This window comes from Saccopteryx leptura, chromosome 4 (assembly GCF_036850995.1).
Source record: "Saccopteryx leptura isolate mSacLep1 chromosome 4, mSacLep1_pri_phased_curated, whole genome shotgun sequence".
NCBI classification, from domain to species: domain Eukaryota; kingdom Metazoa; phylum Chordata; class Mammalia; order Chiroptera; family Emballonuridae; genus Saccopteryx; species Saccopteryx leptura.
In genome coordinates this window covers 206,533,473-206,558,029 of record NC_089506.1, presented here as the reverse complement: position 1 = coordinate 206,558,029, position 24,557 = coordinate 206,533,473, and the positions used below count along the sequence as shown (strand labels likewise).

The following is a 24,557-nucleotide window of genomic DNA, read 5'->3' as shown; positions in this document are numbered from 1 at the left end:
TCCCAGTTTCATACCCATTCAGTGCAGTTCGATGTGGGCTCATGCACAGATTTTTTAGGGCTCCTTAGGTAGCTATCCCGTATAGCCTCTACAGATTCGTCACTGACTGATGGCCTACCAGAACGGGGTTTCTCCACCAAACTGCCCGTTTCCTTCAACTGCTTATCCCACTGAGTAATGTTATTCCTATGTGGTGGCGCTTCGTTATAAACGCACCGATATTCATGTTGCACTTTGATCACGGATTCAAATTTAGCGAGCCACAGAACACACTGAACTTTCCTCTGCACCGTCCACATCTCGACTGTCATGGCCGTGGGCTGCTCCGCTGTATACACGGGGTTATGTCATCATCTGCGCATGCGCACATGCTGCCACATCATCCTACAGAAACTGGGAAGGTTTTCCTTTTCTTTGGTGCAGATTTCACATTTCTATCGTTTTATGTTGCTTTCCTGTGACCGGTCAAAAGTGCACCATGACTTCACGGACACACTGTATTATAGCTTCTCTCAGATGACTAGAATATAGTGTAGGCTTAATGGAGAGGGAGGTTTAAAGATTGTTCATGGACAAAGGTGTTTCAGATAAGCAATCACATATACAAAGGCCCTGAGGTGCCCAAAAGTCTGCACATGCAGGAAACAAAAAACAGCTCATTGCAGTTAAAGCATAACAAGAAATGTTCAACAGAAGGTGGAACATGTGGAAGACACCGCTGGAAAGGCAGGTTGTGGTCAGCCTGGAAAAAGCCCTGAATGCCAAGTTAGAATCTTGGATTTGACCTAGTAAGATGGGGACCCAGTGATATTGCGAGAGGCAAGGGACATGAACAGCTCAGAGTTAAGAATAGTCTTTCCAGTAGTAGCACGGGGAATGGATCTCAGAGGAAGACTGGAGGGGTCAGGAAGGGAGAGAGGCTGTTACAAGGTGGTGCCAGAGAACGGAGGGTGTCCCATCTTCCGTCTCCTGGTTATTTGAGGGCTATGTGCCCCTAAGGCTCTCCCTACCCTAAGTGACCCATCAGCCTATGGCTTGGCAGTAGCAGGCTAGGATACAATCAACACCTACATATAAATTGGATTGTAAGGCTTCCAAGGAAGGAGGGTTGGCCAAATGACACCATTGACAGAGAAGCCAGTATGCCCTTTCAAGTCTGAAAACTCTAATGATAAAATCAATTCTCTGAACACCTGCAGGGAATAAGGGAACCACTCACAGTAGCAAGGAACTCTGGAGAACATTTGGATTTTGCCTATCTTGGGGAAGCTCCTCTTCCTCCATCAAGAGTAAACCTGGGTGCCTGCCTGCCCACCCTACCTCCCCACAGCTGGACCATCACAGAACTTCATCTTCCCCACTGCGACTGGCCCAAGGGGAGGTATGTGCAAGCAATAGGACCAATCAAGAGTTCTGCAAAATCTGACATGAGGGTGACGGGTCAGAGAAGAGCCCTGCTGGTAGCCAGCATTCCTGACATATGTGAAGGATGAACTTGAAAATGAAGCAACATTGAGGAAAACGGGACCAGAGATAGAGAAGGACAGAGTCTTTTTTAAATTGAATTTATTGGGGTGACACTGGTTAACATAATTATAGAAGTTGAAGGTGCCCAATTTTACAACACACCTCTGTACATTATGTTGTGTTTATGGTTTTGTCCACCACCATTTACTTTCCATCATACTCTCTTCTACTCCCCTCCTACCCCTCAATTACCACACTGTTGTCTATGTGGTTTTTTGGGGGAGGGGGGGTTATCCCTTTTTGCTCAATCTCTCTATGCCCCCCACTACCACCTATTCCCCGCCCTCCACAGCTGTCAGCCTGCTTTCTATGTATCAATATAAGTCTGTCCTTATTTTTTTTTGTTGTTAGTTCATTTTGTTCATTAGATTCCACATATGAGCGAAATCATATGGTACTTGTCTATCTCTTACTGGCTTATTTTACTTAGCATAGTGCTCTCCAGGTCCATCCATGCTGTTGCAGAAGGTAAGGTTTTGAGGACAGAGTCTTGATTCTATAAATGAGCCTAAGGATCTAGCTGTGCCTAAAGTCAATTAGGTCTACTTACAATTTACATCTCCCACATTTCCAACAAACGGCAGTTGAATCTCATTGGCTCATTCGAGAGTCAATTGTTGAGGCCAAGGGGATGGAATAGGATGATTGGCCGGGTTTGAGTCACATGACCCCTTTTGGAGACAAGTGCTGGGGTGTGAGTTGGAGGAGTGGGAGCCACCACGTCAGAATCACAGAGGCTGAAAGGAGGGTGGGCTGTGGCTTCCCAAACAAAGTTGAGGTCTTATTACCAGAAAAAAGAGAAATGGTTTCCGGGCAGGCAAAATATAATAGATGTGCTCCAAAACCTTTGGCAATACAAATGTTCAAATTGCATCAATCTTTCAAACTCATTAGTTCTTGAGCTGGCTTATTTAGAGAGTAATTCCATTGAGCTGAGAGCTCTTGGGATGGGAGTACCTGGCAAGCGGCTCTTCTTGGTCTCAATCCCTGTTTTTAATTGTATCTCTTTGTCCCTCTGCCCTAGTGAAAGCCACTAGGTCAGCTGAAACACAAAGTTTTGTTTCTGTAAGCCTGAGGCCTTTATCTTAACTTCTCCTGGCTTTGCCCTCCTATTAGCATTCACGAACTCAAATTGTCAGAGTGTCTTGGGTAATTAGAGGTGATAAACAAATGCTAATCAGCACTCTGGCTGTACCCAAAGAATGCCACAGGCCAATGTTTGTGTTTCCAGGATTCCTTGAACTTCCACATTGAAGACCCCTTTATGAACCTTCTTTATATAATACAAAAAAAGAGCTCAGAGCCAGTATAGCATTTGTGAAAGGCATTGCCCTTCTGGTTTACTCACTTGCATTTCAGTCTCAACTCTGCCCCTTACAAGAGCTATATACGTAGGCAAGTCAATTAACTTCACTGAGTCTCAGTTTTGTCATCCATAAAATGGGAAGAGTAATCTCGACTTGAACGTGTTTTAATTATGTGAGTTAGATACTGAAAGCAATGAATGCAGGACTTGGCACATGGTAAGTGTTCAATAAATGAGTTCCTGTGAGTTTATGTAATTTACAAGGAGGAAATAGAAGGTTAGACATGAAATCAGGGTATAAATTCTTCTCTGCTCCGTCCATTCTCATTACCGCTGTTTGCTTGAAGCGTCACACCTCTTGTGTGAACCAGGACAATATTCCTCCGTTGGAGCACAGTTCTTTTTCTACCTTCTCTTTCCAAATCATTCTGCATTCGCTTCCTAGGATTGCCATAACAAATTGTCACAAAACCGCAGGCTTAAAACAATGTAACTTTGTTGTCTTACAGCTCTGTGTACCCTAGAAGTATAAATCGAGGAGTCAACAGGGTTGGCTCCCTTTGGAGGTGCCGAGGGAGAATCCATCTCCTGCCTCCCTCCTCGGGTCTGGCACTTGCCGGCCACTCCTGGCCTTCCTTGGCTTGTAGACCCATCACTCCCATCCCTGCCTCAGCCTTCACATGGCCTCCCCTCTCCTTTCTGCTTCTTCTCTTTTGTCTAATTTCCTTCTAGGCTTTGCCCTTATGAGGACATCTGCCATTGAATCTAGGGTCCAGTCAAGTAATTCAGGGTTTTTTTCTTAAGAACCTTTAGTTAATTACATCTGCCAAAAGCTCTTTCGGTCAGATCACAGATCAAATCGGTCAGATTCACAGATTCCTAGACATATCTTTTATTTGGGAGTGGGGGGTATCTTTCAACTGACTACACATCCCAGATCCTGCATCCCCACTGCATGGTCAGTGTTCCCCAGACACACCTCTATTCCTGACATCACGTCATTCCCAGCCTGAAAATCCACAAAGCCTAATCATTTCGACCTAAAAGACTTCCAACCACATAGCCTGCCCTCGGAGTCCGCCTGGAGGAGGTCTCAGCCTCTCCCTCTGCGCACCCTGCGCTGGGGCCGCTGAGCTGCCCGCCCACTGTTTATACACCCTGCCCCTTGGGCTGTGCCTCCATCCATGTTTCCATCCTGGACTCTGTATTCATTTTCTGTCGCTGCCGAGGAAATTACCACCAACTCAGGGCCTTAAAGCGACATGAATTTATTATCCCAGTCTGTGAGTCAGAAGTCTGGGCACAGCCTAGTCAGGCCCTCTGCTCAGGGGCTCCCAAAGCTACCATCCGAGGGTCTGTTGGCCAGCCTCTGTACTTCTGTGGAGGTCGGACCAGGGAAGAATCCACTCCCCAACTCATGCAGGTGGTGGTGGAAGTATTTCCCTGCAGTTGTGGGACTGAGGGCTCAGCTGACTGTCGGCTGGAGGCCACCCACAGTTCCCGCCACGCAGCGCTCCTCCAGGTGGCTGCTCACTTCATCAAGCCGGCAGGGAGGAATCCTCACCTCAGGGAGTGCCTCGTGTCCCTTTTAAGAGCTTTCACCTGGTTATTAAGTGGGTCCTATTCAGAATAATGTCCTTTTTAATAAACCCAAATGAAAAAACCCATATTGAGACCTTAATTACAGCTGCTGAGTCCCTGTCCCTTGGCTCTATTCTCCTGCCTAGGACACATCACAGGTCCGGCCCGCACTCAAAGGGAGGGCCAAAGACTCGCACATGGGTTTCAAAGGGGAGCTTCCCATCCTGCCTCCCCCAGGAAGCCACGGCCGAGCCTATCCTACTGGGTCACGTCGGCCTCTTCCTTATTCCGGAGTCTTCGTTTTGACCGTCTACAGCAGTGGTCCCTAACCTTTTTTGGGCCACGGACCGGTTTAATGTCAGAAAATATTTTCACGGACCGGCCTTTAGGGTGGGATGGATAAACGCACAAAATAAAATTATGCGACCTGTGTAAAAACTGTGGTAATTTTAAATATAATTGTCCAACTTACGAGACAAGCGTCAAGAGTGAGTCTTAGACGGATGTAACAGAGGGAATCTGGTCATTTTTTAAAAATAAAACATCATTCAGACTTAAATATAAATAAAACAAAAATATTGTAAGTTATTTATTCTTTCTCTGCGGAACGGTACCAAATGGCCCACGGACCGGTACCGGTTCGCAGCTCGGGTGTAGGGGACCACTGCTCTACAGCACTAACTGTTCTATTTGAGAGGCAGTGACTGGCACCACACAGGAGAAAAGAATGAGGAGTTGGGAGTTAGACCACCTGGGTCCATCTGGCTTCTGTACAATCTTTTTTTTTTTTTTTTACAGAGACAGAGAGAGAGTCAGAGAGAGGGATAGACAGGGACAGACAGACAGGAATGGAGAGAGATGAGAAACATCAATCATCAGTTTTTCATTGTGACACCTTAGTTGTTCATTGGCTTTCTCATATGTGCCTTGACCACGGGCCTTCAGCAGACTGAGTAACCCCTTGCTCGAGCCAGCGACCTTGAGTCCAAGCTGGTGAGCTTTTTGTTCAAGCCAGATGAGCCCGCGCTCAAGCTGGCAACTTCGGGGTCTCAAACCTGGGTCCTCCGCACCCCAGTCCGACATCCTATCCACTGTGCTACCACCTGGTCAGGCTGTACGATCTTTAAGTATGAGCCTGGGCTACTCAACTTTCAAAGCTCAATTTAAAAAAAAAAAAAGAAACATGCAGACGAATCTTTTTGTAGACTTATTATAAGATGATTGAATGTGCTAAATTTTGTGATGCAATTAACAGTGTCTGGTTCACAGCAAGGATCAAATATATGGTTATTTTGTCTAAGTCAGGATAGGCTAGGTGATATTGCAGTAACAAACAACTCCTGAATGAGAAACTCACTGGCTTAAGATAAATATTTCTTTCTTTCACATACTGTGAGCCCACTGAAAGTTAGCAGAAGAGCTCTGTGCGTCTTCATCACTCAGGGTCCCCAGGTGGATGGAGCACCCATCACATTGAATGCTGCTGGTTGCTGGGCTGATGGGGAAAGAGTCCAGGGGCTCACACCAGGCAAACGAGTGGTCCAGCTCAGACGTGACACGGGACACTTGTGCTCCCAACCCATTGGCCAGAATGAGTGATATGATCCTGCCATGGAGCCAGGAGCTAAAAACCTCTCAAGTACCTAAATGGGGGAGGTCCACTTGTGAGTGCTCATAATATTGCATATTATCTCTATTAATATAATCCTCATTTCCCCTGAAAGGAAATCATCTTTTATCTATAGCAGCACCAATCACAGCACCTTGCATATAGATAGAACTTCAGAGCAAAATGTTAGAAAACCTGACTTTAAAAAGAGAAGTTATGATGCATAGAAAAGATGGACACAATCCTTTTTGCAATGCAGGGGGTCCTTGTGTTACGACATAGTTCCATTCCTATGACAGTGACGTAACCCGGATTTTGGTGTAAGTTGAAACACACCCTAGCCTAAGTCTTACTTACCTATCCTAACACAGTTGTAAAATCATAATCTAGAACATAAAAATACAACTAAGCCACAGAAAAAGGAAAAGAACATAAATATACTGTACTGTACACTGTACTGTACTAACAGAAAAAAAATGAGTGTAAAAAAATTCCTTACCTTGAGACTTGTTTGGAGGTTCTAGCAGGGGAGTGCAGCTACTCGTATACCCTTGACCGAAGAACAGTCCTCTCCTCTAGCGGGGAAGGTCGTCCTCTTCGACCGAGCACGCAGCTTCGGGACGGACACACATGGAGCAGTAAGGGAGGAAGGGGACACTCGCCTAGCCAGCCAGATCAGCCGAATCAACCCTGGCGATCATTGTGGTGACAGATGTCGCAGCCAGATCGCCCTCACATCCAATTCCTTACCTTTATTCTTGTGGTTGGCTTGCACACTGGATAGGTATTGCAAGGTGGGAGAGATTGACCTATTGGGAGGAGGAAGCTGGAGAGGCAGGAGAACCTGCAGAAGGTGCTGGAGATACTGGGTCAGGTGAATCAGGGTTGCCTAAGGAACATGCAGGAGATGCTGGAGATGATTCTACCTGTACAACAGGTGTTTCATCATGAGAAGCAGCTGATGTAGAGGGTACAGGATCTGTTGCAGGCTTCTCCATCTTCTTAAAGAATTGTTCCAGGCTAGTCTGGAAGGTGACTTCTTCTCTTCCAAAACCTGCCTATAGCATTGCAAGGCATCCATAACAGCTCTGTAGACCTTACTGAATCTGTCATCGCTGGGGTCCTCAGCCTGAAATTTGCCAACCCGTCCTCTATCATAGAAAAACCTTCTGCCAAACCCTTGGTAGTAAACGTCTTGGGTTCTGGGGTTTCTCTCTCTTCCTCTTCAGTCAGCTGCTTCTCCAGCTGAATGAGGTCCTCAGCAGACAGCTCCTCTCCATGTGATGCCAGTAGCTCTGTGACATCCATCGTGATGGCTTTCTTCCTCTTTGAAGCATTACCAATCTGAAGACTCTGACTTCCATTTAGGAGCCATGATAAGGGCCAAAAAGTTGCCAAAACAACACAAACGGAATGCTTGCGCTTTTTAGCAGTCCAAAATGGTGTACTTAAGTGTCCTGGGGACGCCAACTCCCTCTCTCATATGCCGCGTTACTGCATAGTCTTCTGCCGTGCACAACCAAATTGGTTCGCCCACGTAGTCATAAATATGACGCTAATGGCTTTCACTGAAACACTCACGACTCCATTTTTTTAAAAAAGTTTTTATGGGAGTGAGCATGGTAAACTTGTTGTATATTGAGATTGTTGTAATCTGAGGACCCCCTATATAATTTGAGGAGACAAAAATTTCTATCTGCCCTTAAACATTTCCTCTCTTCACCTGCTACCCTGTCTAATATTTCTGCCAGGATCTTGACCCGTTAGGGTCTTTAAAGGTGCATTTGTAACAGCCGAAGGCATTTATTGCACTGCTTAGGCAGGGTAAGATATTTGTGAATATACCATTTACTCATTTAGCCTGTTACCAGGGCTTCCATTCAATTCAACCAGCATCTGCTGAATTTGCTGCCAGGCAGCATGCTTGAAGCTGGCATAGGTTCTAACATGGTCCCAATCCTCAAAAAGTCATCATTTAGAAATCTTAATAGCAAGCAGGGTCCCGGGAATGGGACAGAAGACTAATTCGTTTCGAGGGAGGAAATACTATAGTAACGCCAGCTAATAACTATATATATAAAGAACTTGGGTGAGCAAACATAGATGTGTGAGATTTAATCCTCCCTAGGAGAGGGAGACTGCAATTTCCTTTTACAATAGGCAAATCGAAAAGAATTTCCATCCCCACTTCAGGACGGGTCCTTGTAGAATGCAGGGGTATAATATAATCAGGACTCAAATCACGTGGGGCAAGAGAAAACTCCGTCATTACAGTTTGCCTGAAGCTGGTTCTGATAAAAACCTTGCCTTGGTCACTCACAGGCAGTGTGACAGCAGGAAACTTGCTTAACCTCTCTGTGCCCCCCACCCTGCACCACCTGGTCTTGGCTGTAACTGAGTACCTCCCCTGGGGCCTCGCATGCCATGTGGTGGTCTTGGCATCCCTCTCTGTCTCTGTCTCCTCCCTCTACTCCAAGTGCAGCAGCAGGAGCACAGGGACACTGAACAAGCCTCCCTGATGGAAACTAAGAAACTTTTGAATGAATGAAAACTATTTTTTCAAATAAGTTTTACAAATTATTTCTAGAGCCACCTAATAGCCCTGATTAGGGCTGGGAATGGAAGAGCTAAAGCTTTGGAAAACAAAAGCTATTAAACTCTATTAAAAAGCCCTATGTGCACTTTTTTATATAATGCAGAGAAAGTAAGTCCAACCGTTGGATGTTTCTGTGTGAACAAGACTGGGCTCCAGCGACTTGGGGAGTTGAAATGAAAACCCCTGCAGCATGTGCGCAGCCGCGGAGGCATGCTTCCAGCCTCGAGCAGCACGATCCGTGTGCGTGATTGTTTGGGACTTGGCGGCAAGGAGCAGTGGAAAGAATTATTTGGAAATGAAGAGAATCAGCAAAACAGGAGGAAAAAAAAATAGACAAAAGAGGAGAGCAAATGCAACAAGAGAAAGACAGTCGGGAACAGGCCAATTTTCTCTGCCTCACGCGGCTTTGGTGGCGTGCGGTAAATGAGTTTCTAATGATGTTTTTAAATAGTGGTTCTTATTCAGTGGGGCTGCTGCAACTCCTGCTGCTTCCTGGCTGTGTCCTGGGGAACCTGATGAAAGCAGGAGGGACAAGCCTTGAACCTGGGGGTGGCATTTTCTTTGTCCTCCTGGGAAGGTCGCCAGCCAAACGCTCCTCCCTTTCCCACTCCCTGCACTGGATATTCAACTAGCTCCTACTATGTGCCAGCAATTCTGACCTTCAAGGATCACAGTTCTGTGTGAGGCAGAGACAGAGACAGAGACAGTGACAATCCCGTGCTAATAAGAGGTTCTTTCGTGCCTACTGTGTGTCAGGCTTGGGTGTTTGTTTGTTTTTTTTAATTTAAGGATGGAAGAATGAATGAGTGAGGAAATGAAACTCAAGATGCTCAAGAGATAGAGCACCCCCACCTTTGGGATGAAGTAGGAAAAAGGGAAGGCTTCCTGGAGGAGGAGATGCATTAGCATTCAGGAAGACACAAAGGGGTTTAAGGCAGAAGAGAGGGTGGAAGCAAGTGCATGAAGGACCGTCAGAAAGGACATGTCAGTCTAGGGAAGTTCTAGTCATTGGACTTAGGAGGCTTTTAGAGGCAGGTGGCGGGAGATAAAAATGATAGCCCTTATTGAGCATTTAGAGTGTGCCTGGGGACATTTGGCAAGATCCAGAGACATTTTTGGTTACTACAACTGGGGGAAGGAGTGCCACAGGCATCTAGGGCAGTGGTCCCCAACCAGTTTTGGGCCACGAACTGGATTAATGTCAGAAATATTTTCACGGACCAGCCTGTAGGGTAGGACTGATAAATGTATCATGTGACCGAGACCAGCATCAAGAATGAGTCTTAGACGGAAGTAATAGAGGGAATCTGGTCATTTTTTAAAAATAAAACATCATTCAGACTTAAATATAAATAAAACGGAAATAATGTAAGTTATTTATTCTTTCTCTGCAGACAGGTACCAAATGGCCCACGGACCGTTACCGGTCCGCAGCCCGGGGGGGGGGGGGGGTTGGGGACCACTGATCTAGGGGACATGGGGCAGGATGCTCTAAGCATCCTTTAGTCCATGAGACGGCTCTCCCTCCAACGCCAGCACCTCCGAGGGTGGGAAACCCGGCTGTGTGCCAGGCTCATGCTAATCACGTTATAGACTTTAAACCACTTTGTCATTGTCCGAGTCCCATGAGGTAGTGGATTTATTCCCATTTCTCAGACATAGCATATGAGTCTCTGAGCACTTAAGGCACTTGCTTAAGATCACACAGCTAGTAAGAGGCAGAGTGTGGATTTGAACTCAGGAAGCCGAGCTCCAGCTCCCTGCTAAGAACAACTACAGGAGAAAAATCCACTGGCCATATTGTAAAGGCCCTTGATGCAATGTTACAGAATTGGGGCTATTTTTTATCCGCAGATTTTCTTACTTTCTCATTCACTAGAGTACTTTCCCCCTAAGAACCAGGTGCTGGTGAGAAATAAAATTCCCAATTGTAAGCAGAGAGCGAGAGCGAGAGAGAGAGAGAGAGAGAGAGAGGAGACATAGCAAAGATTTTCAATGTACCCATCATATTACCCCACCACACCACCACTGCCCCCACTCAGGCCGGCTGTGACCCATTACTAAATGCAACTGCAAAAAAACAACAACAACAAAAAAACTGCCTTGTTCTAGTTTATTCAGAAAGAGCCTTACAATGGAAGTAATGGAAGTCTCTCCACACGGCTTCGGGTTGTCCCTCCTCTGTGGCAGGAATACCAAGCCCTGGCGGGTCTGTATCATGAGACTTCCTTGAAGCTCTGATCACGTGTGCAGCCATTTCTCTGCCGTTTCTCATGGAGTGGCGGTGTTCTCAGCGCATGCCTGTCAGGTCTTCATTTCCTCCTAGCGGAATCACAGCATTTGGCTTCCCCTGAGCACGTGGGCCAGCACGGCCTGGAGAGGGGGAAGAGCCAAACTCAGAGTATCTGCAAGCTGACATCTGCCAAACAGGAGTTCAAAACAATGCCCACCTCCGCAGCCCTTCACTGGATGCAGCTTCTGAGCAGGACCTTCTCTCGCTAATATCCCTTGTCTTTACCACAGCCAGTGAGATAGGAATTAACCCGCCCCTTGTACAGATAGGAAACTGATGCTTAAAGAATCTAAGAGGCCTGACCTGCGGTGGCGCAGTGGATAACGCATCGACCTGGAAATACTGAGGTTGCCGGTTCGAAACCCTGGGCTTGCCTGGTCAAGGCACATATGGGAGTTGATGCTTCCAGCTCCTCCCTCCTTCTCTCTCTCTGTCTCTCTCTCTCTCCCTCTCTCTCTCCTCTCTAAAAATGAATAAAGAAAAAAAGAAAAAAAAAGATTAGATAAAAAAAAAGAATCTAAGAGACGGTGGAGCTGGAATTCAAACCCAGGCACTTTGCTTTGTATAAGTGCAATGAAATAACTTGTACATTTATTTTTTTTAATGGCTTTAGAGCAGAAATTCTTTCTGGTTTTGTGGCCTGTACTGAGCACTGTGCCTTTGCTCAATGAAGATGAAATCAACCATGAAAACAAACACATCACAGACAAATGACTCCATCAGGGATGTCTTTGACTCTTACATTAATTTTTCTATAAGAAAGTCTAATGGGGCGATAACTTATAGTGAGGTCCCTCTATTTGCAACTCATGTAGAAGAGCACAGGCTCTGGGGAGAGTCAGGTTTGGGTTTGAAACTCAGCTCTGCCCCTCATTGGCTGTGTGACATAGGGCAAGTGAGTGCACCTCTCTGAGCCTCTGTGCTGCTGCTTGTACAATGTGGATAAGAACACACACTTCACGGAGCTGCTATGAGAGTAAATGAGCCAAGAGCAGAGGAATTCCTCTTATGGAACATTTAGTACACACACGAGGTGATCAGATCATTTAATTCCTAAGTCATTCGTTTATGTTCTTCCTCATTTCAACACTAACTTAAGTTTCATTTTCTCTTTGATAGTTGCAGCAAGTTAGGCTCAGAGAGGTAAGCAACTTGCCTGGAGACACACAGCAAGAAGGTGGCACAGCTGGGACTTAAGGGCAAAGCAGCCAGATTCCCAGTTTGTCCCTTTCTCACGTTCCTTGATGCCTTTTTGGAGGGCTTGAGAATCTGGGGTTTTGAGTCCAAATTTAGAGTTTTGGGGAAAGAAGGAGGAGGAAACTTCTTCGACTGGATGGGAAATGGCGGAGGAGACACCTGTCTTTGGAATGTGAGTGCTGGCAGATCTGGGCTCCAGAGCAGCTGTTCCTGCTCCAGGTGTGACGCGCCAGGGTTTTACTTCCTTGAGCAGAGAGCACATCACATCAAATCTCTTCTCTGATGGGAAGAGATTATGGAACAACAACAAAAGGACAGACCTGGTGAAAACAGAAGTATATATATTTCCTAGATTGAAACACAGACACACAGCCAGGAGAAAACACACAGAGGTTGAGGTTTGAAACAAAGTCTAGTCTGTAGGAACTTGGACCTGGAATATACAGTGTGTTCGAAAAGTCATGGTACACTTTTGACTGGTCACAGGAAAGCAACAAAAGACGATAGAAATGTGAAATCTGCACCAAATAAAAGGAAAACCCTCCCAGTTTCTGTAGGATGATGTGGCAGTACATGCGCATGCGCAGATAATGACGTAACACCGTGTATACAGTGTAGCAGCCCATGGCCATGCCAGTTGAGATGTGGACGGTACAGAGGAAAGTTCAGTGTGTTCTGTGGCTCGCTAAATTTGAATCCGTGACCAAAGTGCAACGTGAATATCGGCGCGTTTATAACGAAGCGCCACCACATAGGAATAACATTACTGGGTGGGATAAGCAGTTGAAGGAAATGGGCAGTTTGGTGGAGAAACCCCGTTCTGGTAGGCCATCAGTCAGTGACGAGTCTGTAGAGGCTATACGGGATAGCTACCTAAGGAGCCCTAAAAACTCTGTGCATGAGCCCACATCGAACTGCACTGAATGGGTATGAAACTGGGAGAGTTTTCCTTTTATTTGATGCAGATTTCACATTTCTATTGCTTTTGTTGCTTTCCTGTGACCGGTCAAAAGTACACCATGACTTTACGGACACACTATATAAGAAACTCTCACAAATCAGTAATAAAACAACTAGCCATAATAAAATGGCTATTTTATGGTTTAAAAAAATGATAAAAGGATTTAAATAGACATTTCTCCAAAGATGATATCTGGATGGCCAATGAGCTCATGAGAAGATGTTCAATATCATTAGTGATCAGGGAAACGTACTGGTAAATCAAAGCAACAGTGAGATACACCTTCACACGAGGATGGTTAAAATAAAGCAGACAATAACAAGTGTGGGAGAGGGTGTGGAGAAATCGGAACCCTTACACTTCACTGGTTGAGATGCAAAATGATGCAGCCACCTTGAAAAATAGTATGGCAATTTAAAAACTGTCATACTCGTGTGAGAATTTGTGATTCTCAAATTTTTAAATACAGTAATACCTCAGTTTTCGTTGACTTTCATTATCGTTGGTTTCAGTTTTCATGGATTTTTTCTGAAAAAAATTTGTCTCAGTTTCCACCAGTTGCCTTGAATTTCGTCGGTGTGCCCGTGACCTCACTGCTAATTTTGTGAAAACAAAGGGCGACCCACTCATTCTCCTGCTCAGTGTGGCGTTTCTCGTTGTGTGAGCATCACCCTGTGTGTCTAGCCAAAAAATTTCATTGCTTTCCAGTGGTTTTGTGCTTTTTTTATTGGTTGCAAGTGCTAATACTACAATTACATGTAAATGATTACTATGTATACAGTATTTGGTGTAATGTGCTTTTGGTATGTATTTTAGAGTGTCTAGAACGGGTTAATTGGATTTACATTGATTCATATGGAAATACTTGCCTTGGTTTTCGCCGGTTTCAGATTTTGCCAATTGTTTTCAGACTGATTATCGACGAACACCGAGGAATCATTGCATAGCATTACCATATGACCCAGCAGTTTCACTTCTAGGAGAACGGAAAACATGTTTGTACAAAAACTAGTACATGAATATTCATAGCAATATTATTCCTAATAACCCCAATTTCTTTTCACAAAAGGCAAATTTATTGAGACAAAACATAGATTAGTAGGTGCCTAAGAGTTGTGGTCGGGTGGAGGAGTCAGGGATTGACTGCAAATGGGCTTAAGTTCTTCTTGGCGTGAGGGAAACCTGCTACAATTATACTGTGGTTATGGTTGTATAATTCTGTAAACATACTGAATATCATTGAACTGTGCATGTATAATGGATGAATTGTATGGCATGTAAATTCTACTAATTCTACTAATAAAGCTGTTAAAAAGATGGCTAGCCCATTGCCCCAGCTAGTGCGGGTCAACCACTGAATCCCAAGGAGTCTGACTTCACTCACCCACGGCACAGCCTGACTCCGGGAGAAGGGTCCATCTTAAACTCACTAGGTCACAGAGGCTTTTTTTCAAGGAAAAGACCAGAAGCTGACCAGCTCCCCGCTTTGTTGCTGATGGAGGCAGTACCGGCAGTGGCTCTGTGGGCTGCATCAGTCACCCGCCAGCCCACAGGCGAGAGGGGACCCGCCTCTGATAACATCTCAAGTGTGATTAAGTCAGCAATGTGTCCGATGTGTCTGCTGTATCTGTGTCACAGCTCCCTGCGCCTGGCCAGCCATTCATCCAGAACACACTTGACAGGACTGGGCAGCCAACTAATTAATTGTTGCATCAATAAAATCCAGGCTTGGCCATCTCATGATGAATTACATTGTTTAAATGAACTTAACAGCTGCATTAAAGAAAGGAAACAAAGGAAATCAATATAGGAGAATTTTTTCAGCCAGAGAGTCAGCGTTTCTCACAGACTAGGGTCCATCATGAGATGAGCACCCATCACATGGCAGAGATGGTGTTTATCATTGATGAGACTATCCTAGTTTACAGGCAGGAGTTTAAAATGAAAAAAAGCACAATACTGCAGCCCCAGAAGCAGTGGAGTGTGGTTGGCACGAAGCCCAGACTCTGGATTCAGTAAAACCTTGGTTCAAACAGCAGCTGCTCCACTTCCTCGCCATCAATTTTGGCAAGCCAATTAACCTGGGCCTCAGTTTCTCTTATCTGCAAAAGGGGGATAATAACAGGACCAATATCTTTGTATTGTTAGGACGATTAAATTAGATAATGTGGCGTACCGTGGCAGTTCTTGCTAAGTAAATGTTTAATATAGGTTTGCTATTGATGATGTTACACTTTGCTCTGTTACAGTGTTTGCAGAAGCAGCAGCACCACCATTTCCGTCTTCCTCCGTGGTCCTATCGCTGAACTCCGTATTCTTTCCACTGGTCTACGCATGTCAGTCCTTTCGCTAATCCTATACTGTGCCGATTACTGTGGTTTATAGTAAGTTTTAAAGCTGGGTGGGTGATATGATTCCTCTAACTTTAGTCTTTGTTTTCAAATTATTTTGTTGGTGGATAGTTTTTGGAAGGCTTTTTCTTTATTTTTTTTTTATTTTTATTTTTTTTTACTACTATGGATTCAATTTCTTTCATAGGTCTATGTCCATTTAGGTTATCTATCTCATCTTGGTGTGTTTGGTAGTTTGTACTTTTTAAGAAATTGGTCCATTTCATGCAAATGTTTGCATTTGTGTGTACAGAGTTGTTGGGAGTTTTTATATTAGCTTTTGAATAGCTGCAGGGTAATATCACCCTCTCTCCTAACATTGGTCTTTTGTGTCTTCTCACTTTTTTCTTTTTCAGTCTTGTTGGAGGGTTATCAAATTCATTTATTTTTTTTTCCAAAGAACACTGCAGTATCTTTCAGTTGCATTGATTTTCCATACTCCTTTACCAGTCTCAAGTCCATTGATTGCTACTTTTTCCTTAATCACTTCATTGTTGAAAGCAAATATAATAATGTTGTTCTGTTTGCTTTGGGATAGATATTTAGCTCATTATTTTCAGATTTCTTAAAGTGGAGGTTTAGATTGTTGAGTAGAGACCTTTCTTCTTTTTAATATAGGCACTTAATGCTAATCAATTTCCCTCTGAGCACTACCCTGCTTCCGTGCCACAAACTGTTATATGCTATATTTTATTTTCACAAGGTTCCAGATATTTTGCAATTTTCCTCACATTTTTTTGTGAACCTTGGGACCTTTTTCGGTACCTCAAATAGTTTACAAATTGTGGCTTTGACTATATCTCCTGTACATATATATTTTTTTGTAATGGTTGCTTTAATAATGCTTCACTCTTCACTAGTCTATCTAGAGTCAATTCTTACCACTTCAAGTGGAATATTGAAATATGTAATATATATGCAAATAGACATTAAAATTCTATGACTCAATGTTCTATTTGCTTTCAATAAATTTATTTTGAGGGATTCAAGAGGAGAGGAGTTTATTATATTTGCCCAGGTATTTACCATTTTAAGTTGTTTTGCCTTCATTACCAAGGTTGCAAATTTCTTCCTGGTATAGAAATTTCTTCCTTTATCAGTTCTCTTTGGGAGGATCTGCTGGCAACAAATTCTCCTGTTTTTCCTTCATGTAAGCTTTGTATGGTGCCAGGTGGGTACTAGGCTTATTGGGGACAGGGGATCACTTCATGAATTATATAAACATCTAACTACTATGCAGCACACCTGCAACTAATATAAAATAATATTGACTGTCAACTGTAATTGAAAAATAAAAAAATAAAGATAGTGTTAAAAAAAGAATGTCTATATTTCACCTTCTTAGATTACTTTCTCTGTATATTGAATTCTGAGTGGATAGTTGTTGTTGCTTTTTTTTCCTCCACATTAAAAATATCATCCTGCTTTCTTTTGGCCTCCATAGTTTCTAATGAGAAATTTAGTCACTCACATTATTGTTGCCTTGTAAATATTACACTCACCCTGCCTTTGGCTACATTCAAGGTTTTTCTTTGTCTTTAATTTTTTATTTTATTTTTTGTATTTTTCTGAAGCTGGAAACGGGGAGAGACAGTCAGACAGACTCCCGCATGCACCCGACCGGGATCCACCCGGCACGCCCACCAGGGGGCGATGCTCTGCCCACCAGGGGGCGATGCTCTGCCCCTCCGGGGCATCGCTCCGTTGCGACCAGAGCCACTCCAGCGCCTGGGGCAAAGGCCGAGGAGCCATCCCCAGCGCCAGAGCCATCTTTGCTCCAATGGAGCCTCGCTGCGGGAGGGGAAGAGAGAGACAGAGAGGAAGGAGAGGGGGAGGGGTGGAGAAGCAAATGGGTGCTTCTCCTGTGTGCCCTGGTCGGGAATCGAACCCGGGACCCCTTGCACGCCAGGCCAACGCTCTACCACTGAGCCAATGTCTTTAATTTTTTGAAGTTTGATTATGATATATCTGGCCACGAAGGTTCAGGGTTTTTCCTGTCTGTGGTTCTGTTGGTTTACGAGGTTTGGGGGTGAAGTTTTCTGCAATTATTATTCAAAATATTTTTTCCACTGTGCACTCTATCTACTGGTCTTCAGGTTGTGGCTGTTAAAGCTTTTAGTATTGTCTCTGAGACGGGGTTCAATTTTTTAAAACTCTTGTTCTCTTTTGTTCAGATTGGATCATTTCTACTAATTTTTTTTTAAAGATTTTTATTTATTCCTTTTAGAGAGAAGAAAGAAAGAAAAGGTGAGAGGAGGAGCATGAAGCATCAACTCCCATATGTGCCTTGACCAGGCAAGCCCCGGTTTCAAACCGGCAACCTCAGCTTTCCAGGTCGACCCTTTATCCACTGCGCCACCATGGGTCAGATAATTTCTACTGATCTTAAAATGCACTGATTTTTCTTTGTTATTTTCAAGCTGCTAGTGCATCCTTTCAGTAAGCTTTTTAAATATTATTGTATTTTCAGTTCTAAAATTTCCATTCAGTTTTCTTTCTTCCTTCCTTCCTTTCTTTCTTCCTTCTCTCTTCTCTCTTTCTTCTTTTTTTTTTTTTTTAGAGAAAGAGAGATTGATCAACTCATTGTTCCACTTTTTTGTAGTGGCATTGATTGCTTCTCATATGTGCCCTGACCCCCAGGGCCCTAGCCTGTAACCCCAGGCCTGAACTGGTGACCCTGGCACTCTGGGGTGGTGCCCTATTTACTGCGTCACCAGCCAGGGCTCCACTTGGTCTTTCTTTAGAGCTTCTGACCTGGACTCAAAGTTTCTTTGCTGATACTTTTAAATATTTTCATTCATTTTAAGGGTGTGTGCCTCTTAGAAAATTTTTGTCATACACTTTAATGTTGTTTTCAGATTATTCCAACAGCTGCATCATCTTGGTATTGGCATCTATTGGGTTGTCTTTTTCTATGCAGGTTGAGTTTTTCCTGATTCTTCACATAGTGAGTAATTTTGGATTGCATTTTCTTATTATATTACAAGATTGAATGTTGTTGAAATCTTATCAAGAATGTTGTCCTTGGCTGTTTGGCTCAGTGGATAGAGTGTTTTTGCCCCAGCATGTGGAGGTCCTGGGTTTGATCCCCGGTTAGGGCACACATGAGAAGTGACCATCTGCTTCTTTTCCCTTCCTTCTACCCCTTCTCACTATCTTCCCCTCTCAGCCAGTGGTTTGATTGGTCTGAGCGCCAGCCCCAGGTGCTGAGGATAGCTTGGTTGATTCAAGCATCAGCCCAAGATGGAGGTTGCTAGGTGGATCCCGGTCAGGGCTCATGTGGGAGTCTGACTCACTTAAAAAAAAAAAAGAATGCTGATGTTTTTCCTTTAATGGACAGTTGACCCCATTGGGCTGAGGCCACAATTTTCGACTGCTCTTTTCTAGGCTGTAGTTTCAATGGCTTCCCTACTTTCAAAGCCTTTGAGATGCTATATGGATTTTGGTCCTTGCATGCGCCACCCATTAGTCAGTCTGGGGTCCAGCCTGTGGTCTGTTTCACTGCAGAGAAGCAGCTCCATGACACGGGCACCTCGGGGATGAGCCCTGTGGTTCAAACAACACTATGGAGACACTTTTCTGGGCTTCTACCCTCTACCCTATGATCTTCCCAATATTTTTTGTTTCCTTGATTCTACCTGTTTTGGTCCTGAATATCCCCAGGAGGGAAGAAGAGCAAGTTTTGCTTTACCTTCCTGGGGCCATAGCTTCTTCAATTAGAAACAATCCTTCTCAAGAATTCTAGGCTCCTACTGTTACTCCCGGTTTTTAGAGCCTGACCCCCGGGACTGTCCCTGGAGTTCTGTCTTCACTGATGCCCACATCTTGGTTGGGGGGCTACTTTGCATCCAGGCCAGGGGATACAAGAGGAAACAATGCTAAACTTACCGACGCTCCTGTGGCGCTTCAAACGTTAGTCTTTCCTCCAGCCTGCCTGTTGCTTTTTAACTTCTCAGAGTTCTCAGAAGCTGATTCATGCATGCGCCAGAATGTATAGCTCTATTTAGTCAGGGAGGCAGGGTGCTGAGCAGTTATCCTGTATTACCCAGAATTGGGACAATCTGGCTGACTTTGAATCATAGCAATACCCTTATAGACAAGAATTAGTTAAGTGCTTAGTCATTAAAGTCAGAGTCACTCAAGTTTGATAACTTGTTTTTATAGCTTTGCCCAAATAACTTGTAAAGTAAGTATTATTCCTTTTTCTGAGGGCTTACATAAATTAAAGAAATTCCCTAAGAGCATACAGCTGGTAATTAGCATGAGCAGGACTTGAACCCGGTCTGTGCTAGCTCTAGGGCCCATTTGTCTCACAGTACCATGTTCTGGGATCATATCATCATTTTATTACCTGCAAGCATAAAGCTTATGCTTTCCTTTCTCAGATAATGTTGATTGACGAAGGCCCTTAAGTGCTGGAAATTAGATCCTCAAGTCCCAGTGCAATTCTGTTCAATAAAACAATAAAAGTTTAAGACAATTCATTGCTTTCTAAGCCTTTGTTCCTTCACGGTGATTTGTGAAGGGAACGGCCACCTTCTCCTGCTTTAAGCCTTATCATCCGAACACAGAGCTGCCGGAGAATTCTGACCCTTTACTCCAATGTTGCATATGGCCATTGTGGAAATGAGCAGAGCTGAGCTACTCATGTCAGATGTGGGTAACGTACTTAAGGAGAAAGAATCCATTTTTGTACTTCTGAAAATTAGAGAGAGGTAGCGAGCAGCTGAGACCCAGAGAGGAACTCAGTAATTAGTATACACTTGGTCTCTAGAAGACATCTTCCCAATAGTTTGGCTCTCTCTGGAGCTAAAGTGTCTGATAAATATTGGTCAGTTTTAGGAGAAAAGCTGTGAATTCATGCAAGCATCTTTCTCACCCCTGGAAATATCTCGGTGAGTCGTTAGCTTTTCATCGGATATAAAGAAAGTCCTGTTGTATTCAGACTACAGAGAAAGTGGTGACTAAGGTGACAGCATGGAAAGCTGTAACCTTCTGAGAGAAGAGAGTGGGGCTCTGAAGTCTCTGTCAACAATTTTTACATCACAAATACAAAGGATGGAGCATAAAATAGAAGTCAAGAGATGGGCAGCAGTTGGGATTCTTTTCATTGGTGGTGTCAGAAGCCGTCTCCAATCAGGTTAAGGACAGGTACAAAAATGCATTGGTTTAAAAATGATTGGCTTCCGTGTCTTTAGATCCTAGTAGTTGTGCTGGCAGGTGTGGCTCAGTCAGGGCACTCAGCAAGGCCGGGCCTCTCCCACTCCGCACCCTTTCCTCTGTGTTTGCTTTATTCTCGTGACTGTCCACATGTGATGGCAAGGACATCACCAGCAGCCCCTGACCCCCATCCTAGCTCTATAGCAATCCTATCAGAAAGATGGCATGTCTTTCTCAATAATCTCAGAAAAAGCTTTAGGGCAGATTCTCAATGACTCTTGTTGACCCAGCGTGGCCTATACGATGCTCTCCGGCATCGCTGTGGTCATGAAGATGCATTTCTCTGACTGCCCATGCCTGGACTGCTCGGTCTTCTCTACAGATTGCTAGGAAGGTCCGTTCAACTTGAATCACTGAGACGGGGAAGTGAGTAGAGTTGTCATCCAGAGGAAAATTAAATTCTTGTTGCCAAATGAATGGAGAAGGCAAAGGATGATAGATAGAAAAATAAAATAAAAAAGAATGGAAAGAAGGAAGGAAGGAAGAAAGGAAGGAAGGAAGGAAGGAAGGAAGGAAGGAAGGAAGGAAGGAAGGAAGGGAGGGAGGGAGGAAGGAAGGAAGGAAGGAAAAGAGGGAGGGAGGAAGGAAGGAAGGAGGGAGGGAAGAAGGAAGGAAGGAAGGAAGGAAGGAAGGAAGGAAGGAAGGAAGGAAGGAAGGGAGGGAGGGAGGGAGGGAGGGAGGGAGGGAGGGAGGGAGGGAGGGAGGGAGAATAGAAAGAAAGGTGTGTCCACTACATCTCCTGTCCCATACTGGCCCTGACATTTGCTAATCTCTATGACTTTAAGCAAATCCTTTTGCTCCTCGATCTTCTTTTTCTTCATGTACACACAAGAGGGATGCAGACAATGTGTTTAAGATAATTTCCAGTTCTAAGTCATCTTTGATTATGAATCATGGACATTCAGATGCTCCTCAAATCTCCCATCATAGTCTGGGAGCTCAAAGGAGGCAGGTTTAGGAAAAATAGAGAAACCCGCTTTCTCACAGAACTTAGTGTTGCCCCCAACAGAGACCCTGGGGCCAATCGCTTAGGCTTGCCGCCATTTCACCGCGCAACCTCTGCGAGCACTGAAGCCTCAAGGCCTGACATGTACAATGAGTATCATAAAAATTCCCATCTTCCAGTGCTGCCATGGCCAGTATGGCCAGCAGAATTCTAAGGTGGCCCCAGGATTCTCGCTTCCAGGCATCCCCGCCCCTGCATAATCGCCTGCGCCGAGTGAGGCGAGACCTGCACTTGTTTCTATCCAGCAGAATGTGGCGGAGTGACGGGACGATGACTCCCGTGACCACGTTGCATCAGGCAAGACCCCGTCTCAGCCAGCTGAGCTAGAGGTTCTGCTGCTCATCTTAGAGCAAGAAGCTGTCCTTGCTTCAGCAGTTAAGGGGACCCTGATAGGAGCTAGAAGGCAGCCTTTGGGGTCTTACAGAGCAAGAAAACAGGGACCTCAGTTTTCTACAAGGAGATGACTTCTGCCCAACAATTCGGGGAGACGTGAAGTGGATTCTCCCCTAGTGAAGCCTTAAAACAGGAAGGCAGCCTAGTCAATGCCCCCAGTGCAGCTGGAGGGAACCCTGAGTAGGGCAACCCTCTAAGCCATGCCTGAATCATACCCAATCTATGAAAAAAGGGCGATAATACATGTTTGTTGTTTTAAGCTGCTAAATTATTTATAATTTGTTATATAACAGTAGAAAACTCATACAAGGAGTAAATGAGATAATGCACGTAAAGTACACAAACTTAGCATGGTGCCTGGCTAAGTATTCTGTATTAGCTATTTTTATATTCTAATGAAAGAGTTTGGCATTGTGGATTCAAGATAGCACAAGGCTATAAATCTCCCTGTGTCCATCGGAGGTGACCTTCTGGGCTCGATGGACCCCAATCGGGGGCCGTGCTTCCACAGTGAAAGTGCCATCTTTGTAGACATCTGTACAGTCGAATAATGACCAAGCAGATGCACCATTTATTTGATATACAATTTATAATCATCTACTTTCAGCAGAAACTACTTTAGTATAATGGGAACTGATTCGGAGTATCATTGTTGGAAATGCACTGTGCTTACCCAATAATGAGGTGAGATCAGGTAAGGGTGAACGGGTGTTTCAAACACCTTCAGTGTAAAGTTCTAAAACTGAGTTTATCGAGGCTTTGGAAACTACGAGAAAGGAAAATAACATTTATTGAGCACCTGCCAGATGGTCTCAAACACATTGTTGCCTTTAATACAAGTAGTTCATGGGAAAGAAATTATCCTCTTCATTTTATAGGTGAAATTAAAGAAGGTGAGCCCAGAGAAGTTAAGTGACATGCACAGGGTCACCCCTGTCTAATCCACACCCTCTCACTGACTTGATAACTGGGAGAGTCCTTGGAATCTACCAGGAGGGAATTATAATGTTTGTGAAAGGAATCCAGCCCACTGAAAAGGGAAAAGAGAACAGATGTGTAGGATCAGGAGCTGAACCGTCTCCATTTGGAAACGTTGACATTGGGCTTCATGTAGCCAAATAATGTGTTTGCAAAGTGTGAAGAATCTTAAGGTAGATAACAGGGATATATAGCCACACCTGAACCCCCTAATGGGAGAGAGGAAATAAAGCAACTATTATACCTTCCTTTTTTTGTTGTTGTGAGAGAAAGAGAGAGTGAGAAAGGGAGAGAGATGAGAAGCATCAATTCTTTGTTGTAGCTCCTTAGTTGTTCATTGATTGCTTTCTCATATGTGTCTTGACTGGGGGGGAGGGGGCTCCAGCTTAGCCAGTGACTCCTTGCTCAAACCAGCGACCTTTGGGCTCAAGCCAGCAACAATGAGGTCATGTCTATAATCCCACACTCAAGCCGGTGACCCCACACTCAAGTTAGTGAGCTTGCACTCAAGCCGGTGACTTTGGGGTTTCAAACCTGGGTCCTCAGTGTCCCAGCCAGCACTCTATTCACTGTGCCACCACCTGGGCAGGCTATAACTTCCTCTTTTTAGAATTTATTGTGGTAAGAACACTTAATATGAGATTGACCCTCTTAACAGATTTTCAAGCGTTCAACAATTTTGTTACCTGTAAGCACTGTGCTATAAAGCAGAGCTCTAGAATTTACTCACCTTGCATGACAAAATTTAGACCCGCTCATTAGCAACTCATTTCCTTCCTCCCACCCCCAGGCCTTGGCAACCACCATCCTGCTCTCTCCTTCTCTGAGTTTGACTATTTTAGATCTCATATAAGTGGGAGCATGCAGTATTCATCCTTCTGTGGTTGGCTTAATTCACTTAGTTCTCAACGTTCATCCATGTTGTCACACATGGCAGGATTTTCTTCTTTTTTAGGAGGAATAACACTCCATTGTATGCATATACCACATTTTCTTTATCCTTTCATCCATCAGTAGACATTTAGGTTGCTTCCACATTTTGGCTATTGTGAATAATCCTGCAGTGAACACAGGATGCAGATATCTCTTTGAGATTCCGATTTCAGTTCTTTTGGATAAATACCTAGAGTGAGATTGCTGGGTCATATGGTAGTTCTATTTTTAATGTTTTTGAGGAAACTTCATATTGTTTTCCATAGTGGCTACAACATTTTTGGAACCAATAGTATCCAAGGGTTCCAACTTTTCCCATCCTCACCCACACTTGTTGACTTTCTAAAAAAAATACATAACGACCCATCTTAACAAGTGTGAGGTAATGTGTCATGAGGTTTTGATTTGCATTTCCCTGTTGAATAGTGACAATGAGCATCTTTTTACATACCTGTTGGCCATTTATGTCTTCAGAGAAATTTCTGTTCAAGTCTTCTTCTCACTTTTTAATTGGACTGTTGAAAAGGGACAAACACTTGAAACTAATAAAATAATATATGTCAACTC

At 44.2% G+C, this 24,557-nt stretch overlaps 1 long non-coding RNA gene across 1 annotated transcript in view; it reads right to left on the bottom strand.

Moving 5' to 3' along the window:
• The window catches only part of LOC136403648 (uncharacterized), a 493,289-nt gene extending 481,960 nt beyond the window's left edge, over positions 1 to 11,329 (bottom strand). Inside the window, exon 1 of the long non-coding RNA XR_010751164.1 lies at positions 11,216 to 11,329. This is a non-coding gene — a long non-coding RNA (uncharacterized lncRNA). The remainder of the gene's footprint in view (positions 1 to 11,215) is intronic.
• Positions 11,330 to 24,557: the final 13,228 nt, after the last annotated feature.